Source organism: Helianthus annuus, chromosome 12, assembly GCF_002127325.2.
Source record: "Helianthus annuus cultivar XRQ/B chromosome 12, HanXRQr2.0-SUNRISE, whole genome shotgun sequence".
In the NCBI taxonomy this organism is placed as follows: domain Eukaryota; kingdom Viridiplantae; phylum Streptophyta; class Magnoliopsida; order Asterales; family Asteraceae; genus Helianthus; species Helianthus annuus.
Window position 1 is genome coordinate 77,936,256 of NC_035444.2, and position 13,397 is coordinate 77,949,652.

The window sequence follows — 13,397 nt, forward strand, 5'->3', positions numbered from 1 at the left end:
TATTAATCATTGTGAGGGTTTAATCTCGTGAATTGTCGTAACTGCTGTATTAGTTACTAACCTCTGTGTGTGTGCATTATGTTAAATTAGGTTAATCGAGGCTAATCAGTAGGCTTATACTCTGCTCGTAAAATCCACAATGTGAGTCATTCTCTTTTTATCAATTGTTTTACAAAACTCCAAAACTATTTTTAAAGTTATAATTACAGGGATTAAGTCTATGTAATCGCCAAATTACAGCCGGTATGTGGGGTTTTGTATACATTACTTGTTTCCCGTCACACTTGGACAAACGGGTGGCCAAGGGGTGATCTGACCACAGTCACAGACACCATTGGACAAATGGGCTAGCCAATGGATGGTCGAGTGACAAATACTGTGGGTAGTTGGATTGATATCAGAAACATTGTAATCGCTCTTAATACTGTGAATTATAACAAATGTGTCGTTTTAGTAAAATGAATGATTCACTCAGTATTTCCCTGCTGACAAAACCTTTTTCAAACATGTTTCAGGTAATCTGTTGTGAGCAAAGATAAGTGCCGTGGAGCACTACCAGCTTAGAGAAGTGGCTCAATGTAAATAAATAAAGAAACATGTTTTGAGAAATAAAGATTTCCCTGTGAAATCACCTTATTGTAAATTATGGGATTTATCCCTATATTATATAAAACGAGCAGTTTTAATATTAAAAAGATCCTGTTTAAGAAAGCTTCCGCTGTCATTTAAACAGATACCACAGGATTTCCTGCCTCGCGGCTCTGGACCGGGTTAAACCGGGGCCAAGGGCCGTGACACCGCGCAAGAGAAGAATTAAATAAAAAAGAGATAGTTGAAGAGGTGAAAATGGAAGAACAAATAAGTGAAAAACCGACACATAAGTTAAACAACGAAAAAGGTGAGTCCGTTAACGTTAAAATCCAAGAAGAGTCTAATTTTGAAGAAATTAATCTCTTGTCACCTTCTTTTGAAAATCATTGTTTAGTTCCCACTCATGCTAAGTTTTTAAAAGAGTTAAACACTAATGCTAAAATTGACGAAATTGTAAGTGTTAAGTTAACTAACGATCAAACTTCGCTAATAAAAGAAGACCCGTTTGAAATCAACATTACACCGGTTCCATGTTTTTTTCAAAATTCCTTTATTAGTAATATCACGATTGATAAAGATCTTTGTGTTAACATAATGCCTAATTACATTTTCGAAAAATTATGTATTAGTGATTTTTCTCCACTTCAAATACCCATTTTTTTATCCAATTGGAAAGTAATAAAATCAATCGGTATAGTTAAGGATGTTTTGGTTCAAACAAATCAAATGGTAATCTCAACCGACTTTGTCATCCTCGATGATGCTCCTCTAGTGTTGGGACGACCTTTTGTAAAAACTCACGAAGCTTTGAAAAACCGGAAGTACAACAATCTACCTCTTCAATTAGGGGCATTCAAAAGGAGCATGGATCTTGAGCGTTCAATGAAATATCCTTTTGGCAATAATGACCCCCTAATTGAAGATGAAGATGAACCACCCGATACAAGTGAAAAGATTGACCACTTTGTTGAAGAAGAGGTCGCCATAGAACAAACTTTTAAAGTTCTTGATCAAAATGAGCAACCAAATAAGGAGTCTCCTAAAGACCCACCTCTTGAGCTCAAAGAACTTCCAAAAGGTTTGGAATATGCTTTTCTAGACAAAGATGGTAAATCACCTGTAATTATTTCGTCTAAATTAAGTAGTGTAGAAAAAGAAAAATTAATTAAACTTTTGAAAAAACACAAAAATGCAATCGCTTGGAAGCTTGTAGATATTAAAGGAATAAGTCCTTCCATGTGCACACACAAAATTCTAATGAATGATGACTACAAATCAGTAATACAACCACAACGTAGAGTGAATCCAAATGTGCAAGAAGTGGTTATAAAAGAAGTCATCAAATTACTTGACGTCAGACTTATTTATCATATCTCCGATAGTCCTTGGGTAAGTCCCGTTCAAGTAGTTCCAAAGAAAGGAGGTATGACGGTAATAACTAATGAAAAGAATGAACCGTCACAGGATGGAGAGTATGTATAGACTATAGACGATTAAATGAAGCAACAAGGAAAGATCACTTTCCTTTGCCCTTCATTGATCAAATGTTTGAAAGATTATCCTGTCATAAATTTTATTGTTTCTTGGATGGTTTTTCAGGTTACTTTCAAATCCCGATAGCACCCGAAGACCAAGAAAAGACAACATTCACATGTCCCTATGGAACTTTTTCTTATCGACGCATACCATCTTCATGGACGACTTTTCTGTCTTTGGAGACTCATACGACCAATGTCTCGATAACCTTGAACGAATGCTATCCCAATGTGAAGAAACTAACCTCGCCCTTAATTGGGAAAAATGCCATTTCATGGTAACAGAGGGAATAGTACTCGGTCACAAAATCTCAAGCGAAGGAATGGAAGTTGATCGAGCCAAAATAGACACTATTTCTCGATTACATCCACCATCCTCCTTTAGAGCAATCAGAAGTTTCTTAGGGCATGCCGGATTTTATAGACGGTTTATCAAAGACTTTTCAAAAATTTCAAGACCTCTAACAAAATTACTTGAAAAAGATGCCCCGTTCATCTTTGACAAGGATTGCAATCAAGCATTTCTAACCCTCAAAGAAATGTTAGTCAATGCACCTATCATGATAGCGCCTGGTTGGAAATTACCTTTCGAAATCATGTGTGATGCAAGTGACTTTGCAGTTGGAGCAATCTTGGGACAAAGAAAAGAAAAGCATTTTCACCCAATTTATTATGCTAGTAAAACACTTAATGATGCACAAGAAAATTACACAACAACTTAAAAATAACTACTAGCTGTGGTATTTGCTTTTGATAAATTTTGTTCTTATCTTGTTCTTTCTAAAACAATAGTCTATACAGATCATGCAGCCATTCGATACCTTTTCAAGAAACAGGATGCTAAACCCCGTTTGATTCGGTGGATTCTACTCCTCCAAGAATTTGATATCGAAATCAAAGACAAAAGAGGATCAGAAAACACCACAGCAGATCATCTGTCACGCTTAGAAGACCCAGCTTAGGAGGCAACCAGGGACGAGCAAATCAACGAAAAATTTCCAACGGAGTCCCTAGAAATGGTGGAATACAGAGAAGAACCATGGTATGCCGACTATGCTAACTACCTAGCTAGTGGTATAGTCGCCAAAGGATGGCCACATCACCAAAAAAAAAAATTCTTTGCTGATGTAAAGCATTACTTTTGGGAAGATCCTTATCTTTTTAAAATGTGCGCCGACCAACTCATCCGACGGTGTACATGGTAACGAAGCAAGAAGAATTCTCCGCCATTGTCATGAAGGTCCATACGGAGGACATCATGGTGCCTCTAGTACTGCACGAAAGGTATTTGATTCAGGATTTTATTGGCCTACCATTTACAAAGACGCCCAAAGTCTTGTCAAGACATGTGACGCTTGCCAACGATCAGGTAATATCGCTTCCAAAAACGAAATGCCAGAAAATGGCATTCTTGTTTGTGAAATTTTTGATGTGTGGGGACTCGACTTTATGGGACCTTTCCCGCCATCAAAAGGAAACAAATATATACTTGTGGCAGTAGATTACTTGTCTAAATGGGCCGAGGCCGAGGCACTTCCAACAAATGATGGAAGAGTCGTGGTAAGATTTCTGAAAAAATTATTCTCTCGTTTTGGCACACCTAAAGCATTAATAAGTGATAGAGGTACCCATTTTTGCAATCATCAAAAAATCTTAACAAGATATGGGGTCTATCACCGGGTCTCAACAGCATATCACCCTCAAACAAACGGACAAGCGGAAGTGACTAATAGAGGTTTAAAACGAATACTAGAGAAAACCGTAGGGTTAAATAAAATGGAATGGGCCGATAAATTAGATGATGCTTTTTGGGCTTTTCAAACTGCTTATAAAACAACAATAGGTACAACCCCATATAAGCTCGTCTACGGAAAAAGTTGTCATTTGCCAGTAGAAATAGCTCACAAGGCCTACTGGGCAATAAAAAATGTAAACTTAGATTTAGAATTTGCCGGTAAAAATCAATTTTGTCAATTAAATGAATTAGACGAATTAAGGAATTACGCATACTCTAACGCCGAAATTTATAAGGAAAGAATGAAAACTTTGCATGACAAACACATTAAACCTAATGAATTTCGAGTAGGAGATCAAGTTCTTTTGTTTAATTCACGACTTCGATTATTTCCAGGTAAATTAAAGTCTAGGTGGTCAGGACCTTTTTTCCATCACCCATATTTTCCCACACGGTGCAGTAGAAATTAAATCTCGGAATGGAATACCATTCAAAGTCAATGGCCAATGGCTGAAGCTCTACCAAGGATTCATTGAGGGAGAAGAGGAAGAAATCTCGCTTCAAACGGTCGAAGAATAAAAACACCAACATCATACCTGGTAAGTTACGAACAAGCGGATAAACATCGAAATCGGTAAGTCTTCTAACCGAGTTTTGGGAAAACAGGGCACTCACACGAGCACATAAAAAAAACCTTTGCTCGGCACGGGGCCGTGTCCGCGCAACTGTCGGGATAAAACCCCTTTTCTCAAACAGTTTCTTCATTCCACACGCCCCGTTTCCCCAAAAACGCTCTGGTTCAAGCGATTTTTCCGCAGAATTCCGACATCTCCTCTCATTCTAACAACATCAAGGTATGATTCTATCACTATTAGTAGTTAGATTAGGTACTTGCATGTAGTTAAAACATCAAAAATTTGGGGAAAATCTAGGGTTCTTGAAGTTCATCCAGATCGAACCTCAAATTTTTGCATAAATCTGTTAGCATTAGTTTAGATTAGTGTTATGGGAAGTAAATCCACTTGTATTGTTCATAGATTTGCCCGATTTCTCACAAAAACCCCAAACCCTTGTTTTTGTACCGAAAAAGATAAAATCGAAGGGGTAAACGGTTTGTTTTGGGAAAAACGGCACTTGGGGTTTCATTTTTGGGGAAAACCGCACCTACTAGACCAAGAATTTTCAACTTTTCGGGACCATGTCGAAAAATGAAGTTTTTGAGTAACAGCGGACTGGACACGGCGTCGTGTCCGCTGAACACGGGGCCGTGTCCAGCTTGCTGTTTTCAGTTTTCTACGAAAATTTCACTGTTTCATGCTAACTTTTGGTGTATTCTTTCAGATGTCGAAGAAATTCACAAGGTTCAACGCAAGTGAGCTCGATGCTAAGGCAAGATATGATATACTTCGAACCAGACCGGAGGAATACCCAAGACAAGTGTGCTCGGATCTTTTGGGATTAGTGAACCAATGGGACCGCTTCAACAACCTAGTCACCGGGCCATTGAGAGTCGCCCTTACTACTCGCCTTCGCTCGATCCCCGAATATACTTTGGAATTCTATAGCACATTTGTGTTCAATTCAAGGTGCAAGCCATTTGACAATAATGGTGTAGAGTTCCGATGTGGGAGAACCAAGTACTCAATTTCAATGGCACAGTTTGGGTCGATGGTGGGGTTGTATGAGGAGGAAGATGCGCGTAACGAAGAAAACACTGGAGGGTTACGTGAACTTGCTGAAGACGAACGCTAAGCTGCATGGGCACAAATCGGAGATGGGCACCACAACCCAAGCAGCACTAAGAGTACTAGGTTGAGGGACCCTCTATACTATTACATTCATCGGGTCCTCACCTACTCTCTTAGTCAAAGGCATGATAGCAGTGGCGTTGTCGGGCTAAGAGATCTGATAGTTCTTCATTGCATTCATAACCGCCGACACCTCGATGTTCTGTACCTCCTGCTCCGAAACATGCATTGGAAACCGGCTTGCTACTCCACCAACCCCTATCTTCTTCGGGGGTTGGATATACCGTCTCTTCAAACGCTTCGTGAACATGCCTCGGTCTTTTGAAAGAAGTCCATGGTCGGGAAGAGTGGATATACACATCTGCCGCTCCATGAACTTAATCTATGAAGCCGAAGACGGGTCGGTTAGCTTTCAAAGTGTCCAAGGGCATGCATGGAACCCGCAAGAAGTGCTAGTCCTTTACGCTCCACAATTTCAACAACCTCCTTAGTACCAGTACCAGCCCCACGGTGATCCGGGGCAATCCTCCTCACAAGGAGGCGGTTTTCCTAACTTCCAAAGTTTACATGATTTGTTACAGGAAAACCTCATGTGCACCAGGAACACCTTGAAAGAAGTCCATGGTCGGGAAGAGTGGATATACACATCTGCCGCTCCATGAACTTAATCTATGAAGCCGAAGACGGGTCGGTTAGCTTTCAAAGTGTCCAAGGGCATGCATGGAACCCGAAAGAAGTGCTAGTCCTTTACGCTCCACAATTTCAACAACCTCCTTAGTACCAGTACCAGCCCCACGGTGATCCGGGGCAATCCTCCTCACAAGGAGGCGGTTTTCCTAACTTCCAAAGTTTACATGATTTGTTACAGGAAAACCTCATGTGCACCAGGAACACCTATAACTTGGCCAGCAACACGTACAACCGGGTCGGAGCAATTGAGAGAAACATCTCCAATATTCAAGATGACATCGGGAACATTCGGGAGTACATGGCGGGGCACGGAGGAGGAGGTGATTATGAGGATGAGGACATGGACTAGGCGGGTGTAGTAGGAGCAGGAGAAGCTGGTTGAAGATCCCACAGGTTAACCCCCTTTTATCTTGAACAATTTCCGGCCTGCGTGCCGAGTGTTGAACAATTTACTTTCCCTTTAACTCCTTTTATTTTCTGCTTTTGTTTTTCTTTTTAACTTTGTGGTTTGGATGTTGAACTTGCGAATTTAGGATGTTTGGTATGGTTTGGTGTAGTGTTTATTGATAAAACAGGTACACACGAGGCTTAGAGTACTAAATATTAGTACTACTAAAGCCGAGACAGGAAAACCGAAGCCAGAAACCTGTTTTTCACCTTTGCAGATTGTCTACACGGGGTCGTGTCCGGCCGACACGCCCCCGTGCCCACTTCCCCAGACCTGCTGTTTGTTTAATTCTGCAGATTTTTGCCAGTCACGGGGCCGTGCCCAGCCAACACGCCTCGTGTCCACCTTCTGTAAGTTTTCGTTACTGGCACTCTGAACACGTGGCCGTGCTCATCTTACACGGGGCCGTGTCCAGACGCCCAGTAACATAAAATTTTGCTTTTTACACATTCAATCAACCTAAAAACTTATTTTTGGGACACATTGAGGACAATGTGTAATTTAAGTGTGGGGGGGATGCTAAACCTTGAATCTTGAAAGTCCTAATTAACAAGCCTTACACAAAACTCTATTGGAACCGCTAATCACCCCAATATATTTTTCAAAAATTTTCATTTTTTTTACTTGTCTAGGTTTAAGTTGGGAAATTAAAGTTCTAAAAAGGTTATATTTTTACAAATTTACAACCAATAGCATCGTGATAAAAAGAACCAACATAAGAAAATTATGAAACGGCATGACAAGCTTAGTTAAAATTTGATTATATATACTTGATCACATAAAAACCCATTCCCACAAAAGTGAGTTTTGAGCCTTTATTGAGCATACAAATACATATCTTTAAACTAAATGCTCATTTTTTGGTTCTTGTGTGAATAGCTGCTTGGTTCGTACGACTCTAGAACTTGCCACGACGATACATTCCCAGTCCTTACCAACTTAAACCCAAGTAAGTAAATGATGGAGGCATTAGGACTAACCCTTTTTATTTCTACACCATTATTTTTCATTTTTTTACCACCTACCCAAAAATCCCCCTAGTTAACCCCTTTGAGCCTAAACCTTTTCATTTCTTAACCCAAACCAAAAAACCCTTTTTACCCACTTAAACCCTTTTTCATTTTAAACCCTTTATTTTAGTAACAAAGCTCGGTTTTTCTTATGACTTGTTAAAAAAATGATGACGAAGCCTAAAGAAATAAACAAACAAGTTTATCAAAAATAACTTTATTTGAAAGAAATGCTTCATCAAAATAAAAAGTTTTGAAAAAAATAATAATAATAATAAGTCTTACGAAAACCGACGCTTTTTACGCCTTTCGCCCTTTTTACTAACCACTAACCCAACCACCCACCTTGGCAAGCTTATGGTAGGAGTAGTTCCATGCCGCTCTCGAGTGATTCACTAAAATACATCTTCAGCCGAGTGTTGAGTGATCCCCCGTGAGGTATGTGAACTTGTATATAAATGGAATTTTAAAAAGGCATGTTATGCCCTAATAAGTAATTTATATTATGTAATGTTTTTAATAAATCATGACGAATAGAATTGTAAATAAATAAAAATAAAACTTAATAAAAAATCTTGGAAATCCCGACACTCTATGACAAGCCCAAAAAAAAAACCTTCTCTTCTACCCATTCTATTTGGGAGTGAAAAAGCCATATTATAAAGAGTTTTGCTTGAGGACAAACAAAGATTCAAGTGTGGGGGTATTTGATGTGCACAAAATGCAACATATAAATTACATCAATTGTGGCATAAAACTAACCCTTTTTTAGTACTAATGTTTGAAAAATTGTGTTTTTGTCTTCCTTTTGTATTTTCAGAATTAAATTAGCTCAAATGAACAAAAGAAGCAAAAATGCAGATAAATCTAACATAAATACAAGAAAAGGAACAAACGTGGCATGCCCGACCTCCCGACAGCATCTTCCCAAGCAAAACAAGAAAACAGAAGGCTGAACACGTCCCGTGCTCACTGAGCACGGGGGCGGGCCCAAGTGTCAGCAGAAAAGACAAAGCTGTAGAAGCTTCTATCACCCACCACAGGGGCGTGCCCACTGGACACGGGGCCGTGGTCAACTCTAAGATTCGCAGAATCTGAGGAAATCTTGATAGTACAGATACGCTTCTACACACAGGGTCGTGCCCAGCGGACACGGAGGCGTGGTCAACTAATGCAGACAAACTGCAATTAATGAAGAAAGAGAAGGAGGATGGACACGGGGCCGTGCCCAGTGGACACGGGGCCGTGCCCGAGCTGCTGTTCAGGCTATAAATAGGGGTGCTTGGCTCATTTGCAAACCATCCATTGGCACACCACCTCTCTCACACTTCACCCACCACCCACCACCATCACAACACCATCATTCACCACCATCATCCATTGTCCATCATAGAGTGTGTGAGTCGTCTCGGGATCCAAGATTGGTCGTAAGAGTTCTTGACAAACAAAGGCCATGTTTGCCTAAGTCTCTTACATCACTTGGTGAAGACAAGTGTCTAGTGTAATACTTTTTATTTTTAATCTTTTCGCACTTTTTATTTGGTTATGTATTAATGACTGTAGTAACTAGTTTCTTATGTTGAAGGTGATTCTTCCTTATCGTTTGTGCGTGGTGTCTTGGCATTATTTTACTGTCTATATAAAATAAAAGATTTTCACCATTCATATCTCCACGGTCTATATGGAGATATGTTGGCTACCTGGTCGGGGGTTAAGGGAACGGTTTGGTAAGAGTCTTGCCATTGTTCAGTGTATAGATCCTGCAAAGGACCTGGGTCAAATTTAGTAGGACCTCCTTCAATACCCACCGGTATTGGATGGCGGGGTCCAAACTCTTTGATCCCCTCATAAGTAAGCTACTGTTAAAACTTTAACCCGATTATTTAGGACTGTATCCCTGCTGACTCAGACTACTTAGCCGAGGGTAACGTCACCTTCAAAAGAGGGGCCTACCACATTATGCATTAATAACTTAATTAATTATCTTTCAATAATCCAACCCTTTAGGATTGTATCCTTGTTGACTCAAACTACTGGGTTGAGGGTAACGTCACCTTCAAAAGAGGGGCCTACTACAATAATTAAGATAATCTCTTGAAAATTGCAAAAGTACGGAAATAATCAAAGGTAACACTACACACGAGTCGGATCCAAGTGATTCATCTTGTCTATCTGTTTTTACTTTTATTTTATTTTTCAGCATTTTAGTTAGTTGTATTTTTCTAGTTTAAAACCCTTTTCTAACTTTTTGATTTGATTAGACGTTGAGGATAAACCGGTACTAAAAGCTCTTATGTCCTTGGACACGCCCCATGCTCAACAAAACTATTAACTTTAATTAAAACGCCCAGATACAGATCCTGAACACGGGCCGTGTCCACTGAATACGGGGCCGTGTCCAGCCTCTGTTTCTGTCTTTATTTTTGTTTTCTGGTCCCGAGACTCTGTTGTGGTCTGTTGAGTGATTCTTATGGATCAATACTCAGGAGGCTACAACTACACCTATGAGGAGGATGATTATAGGGAAGACTATTGCACTAATTGTGGTAACCCGCACTCGGTACAATATTGTAACTTGTTTTAACCATCCACTTCATACACCTACTATGAGGAGCCCAGATACGAACCATCAACTTCATACACATCCTATGAAGACCAAAGGTATGAACCTTCTCCCTCATACTCATATTTTGATGAACCAAGGTATGAGCCTTCATACTCATATTTTGAGGAACCAAGATATGAGCCACCACCTTCATATACTTATTATGAGGAACCATGGCGTGAACAACCCACCTCATATGAGTATTATGAAGAACAAAATTACGACCCTTATCCATCATATGCTTACAATGAGGAACAATGGTGTGAACCATCTACTTCATATGAGTACTATAAGGAACCAAGGATCGAACATCCGGATTCAAGCTTTGAAAATCCCGATCCTTACTCTATGACCGAAGTGACCAATAGGATATTAGAACACCTTAAAACTATCGAGCGCTACATAAAAGAATCTCGCGCAAGGGAAGAGGAGTCCCGCGCAAGAGAAGAATTAAATAAAAAAGAGATAGTTGAAGAGGTGAAAATGGAAGAACAAATAAGTGAAAAACCGACACATGACTTAAACAACGAAAAAGGTGAGTCCGTTAACATTAAAATCCAAGAAGAGCCTAATTTTGAAGAAATTAATCTCTTGTCACCTTCTTTTGAAAATCATTGTTTAGTTCCCACTCATGCTAAGTTTTTAAAAGATTTAAACACTAACGCTAAAATTGACGAAATTGTAAGTGTTAAGTTAACTAACGATCAAACTTCGCTAATAAAAGAAGACCCGTTTGAAATCAACATTACACCGATTCCATGTTTTTTTCAAAATTCCTTTATTAGTAATATCACGATTGATAAAGATCTTTGTGTTAACATAATGCCTAATTACATTTTCGAAAAATTAAGTATTAGTGATTTTTCTCCACTTCAAATACCCATTTTTTTATCCAGTCGGAAGTAATAAAATCAATCGGTATAGTTGAGGATGTTTTGGTTCAAACAAATCAAATGGTAATCCCAACCGACTTTGTCATCCTCGATGACGCTCCTCTAGTGTTGGGACGACCTTTTGTAAAAACTCACGAAGCTTTGAAAAACCGGAAGTACAACAATCTACCTCTTCAATTAGGGGCATTCAAAAGGAGCATGGATCTTGAGCGTTCAATGAAATATCCTTTTGGCAATAATGACCCCCTAATTGAAGATGAAGATGAACCACCCGATACAAGTGAAAAGATTGACCACTTTGTTGAAGAAGAGGTCGCCATAGAACAAACTTTTAAAGTTCTTGATCAAAATGAGCAACCAAATAAGGAGTCTCCTAAAGACCCACCTCTTGAGCTCAAAGAACTTCCAAAAGGTTTGGAATATGATTTTCTACACAAAGATGGTAAATCACCTGTAATTATTTCGTCTAAATTAAGTAGTGTAGAAAAAGAAAAATTAATTAAATTTTTGAAAAAACGCAAAAATGCAATCGCTTGGAAGCTTGTAGATATTAAAGGAATAAGTCCTTCCATGTACACGCACAAAATTCTAATGAATGATGACTACAAATCAGTAATACAACGACAACGTAGAGTGAATCCAAATGTGCAAGAAGTGGTTAAAAAAGAAGTCATCAAATTACTTGACGCCGGACTTATTTATCCTATCTCCGATAGTCATTGGGTAAGTCCCGTTCAAGTAGTTCCAAAGAAAGGAGGTATGACGGTAATAACTAATGAAAAGAATGAACCGTCACAGGATGGAGAGTACGATAGAGTATAGACGATTAAATGAAGCAACAAGGAAAGATCACTTTCCTTTGCCCTTCATTGATCAAATGTTAGAAAGATTACCCGGTCATAAATTTTATTGTTTCTTCGATCGTATTTAATGATTACATTTTACATTGCTTGAACTAGAAATACCACAAGTTTGAAATAATTAATATACAACAATTATTCAAGTAAATAAATTTCATTTCATGACAATGGTTTATTACAATGTTGGAAACAAAATACAGCAGGTTTGAAAGTAAATTACAATGCCACAAGTAATAAAATTTAAATGCGTTTCTAGGCAATCCTACTAGATTACTTGCATCATCAAATCCTGCAACATGGATCAGTACAAAAAGTACTGGCGAGCATGCAAGTTTGAATATAAGTATAAGTATAAGAGTTTATCTCAATCCAACGTAGGGATGGAAATGGGTCGGGTTTGGGACGGGTTTAGGTAATCCCAAACCCAAACTCGGTTAGATAAGCTTGTCCCAAACCCTTCCCAAAACCTGTCAGGTTACTAGCGGGTAAATACTCATCCGGTATCGGGTATACCCGCGGGTTACGGGTAAACCCGTTAATTTAAAAAGATTACTCGTTGGGTATACTCATCTCAAAACCCATTGGGTATCTATTGGGTAACTACTAACCGGTACATTTTGTATTGTCATTATAAAAAATATATCAAATAACTACAATGTATACGGAATAGAATACCTATATGTGTAAAAATGGATGTATCATATATATACATATTTTATAATATAAAAGAAGTTATATCGGGTATACAATCGGGTAAACGGGTACACTTTATCGGGTAATTGGGTCGGGTAAATGGGTATATCACTAAATCCCAAACCCGCGAACAAAAATAAAAACTATTCCCAACCCGTCCCAAACCAGATTAACCGACCCCAAACCTGTCCCAAATGTGTCGGGTTTCGGGTTTGATTGCCATCCCTAATCCAACGTGGCAATTTATATTCAAGTTGAATCTAGCATACATGAACAACCTATGCATAACAAATAGTATGGATATACAAGTTGAAACTAACATGCATAAACAACCTAAGCATAACAATTAGCGTGGATATACAAGTTGGAACTAGCACGCATAAACAACCTAAGCATAACAAATAACGTGCTCGATGGATTGAGTGGTCGAATATGTTTGATTGTTTAAAGGGGATTTTGTTAGTTGATACATGTTGCACCCAAAAATGCGTTAAAGCGTAAAAAGGGTCGAGTATGCTCAAAGTTTTGCGTAGGAAGTACATTTAAACCGCGAGGAAAGTTGTTGCAGTCTCGAAATCACGAGTGGTTG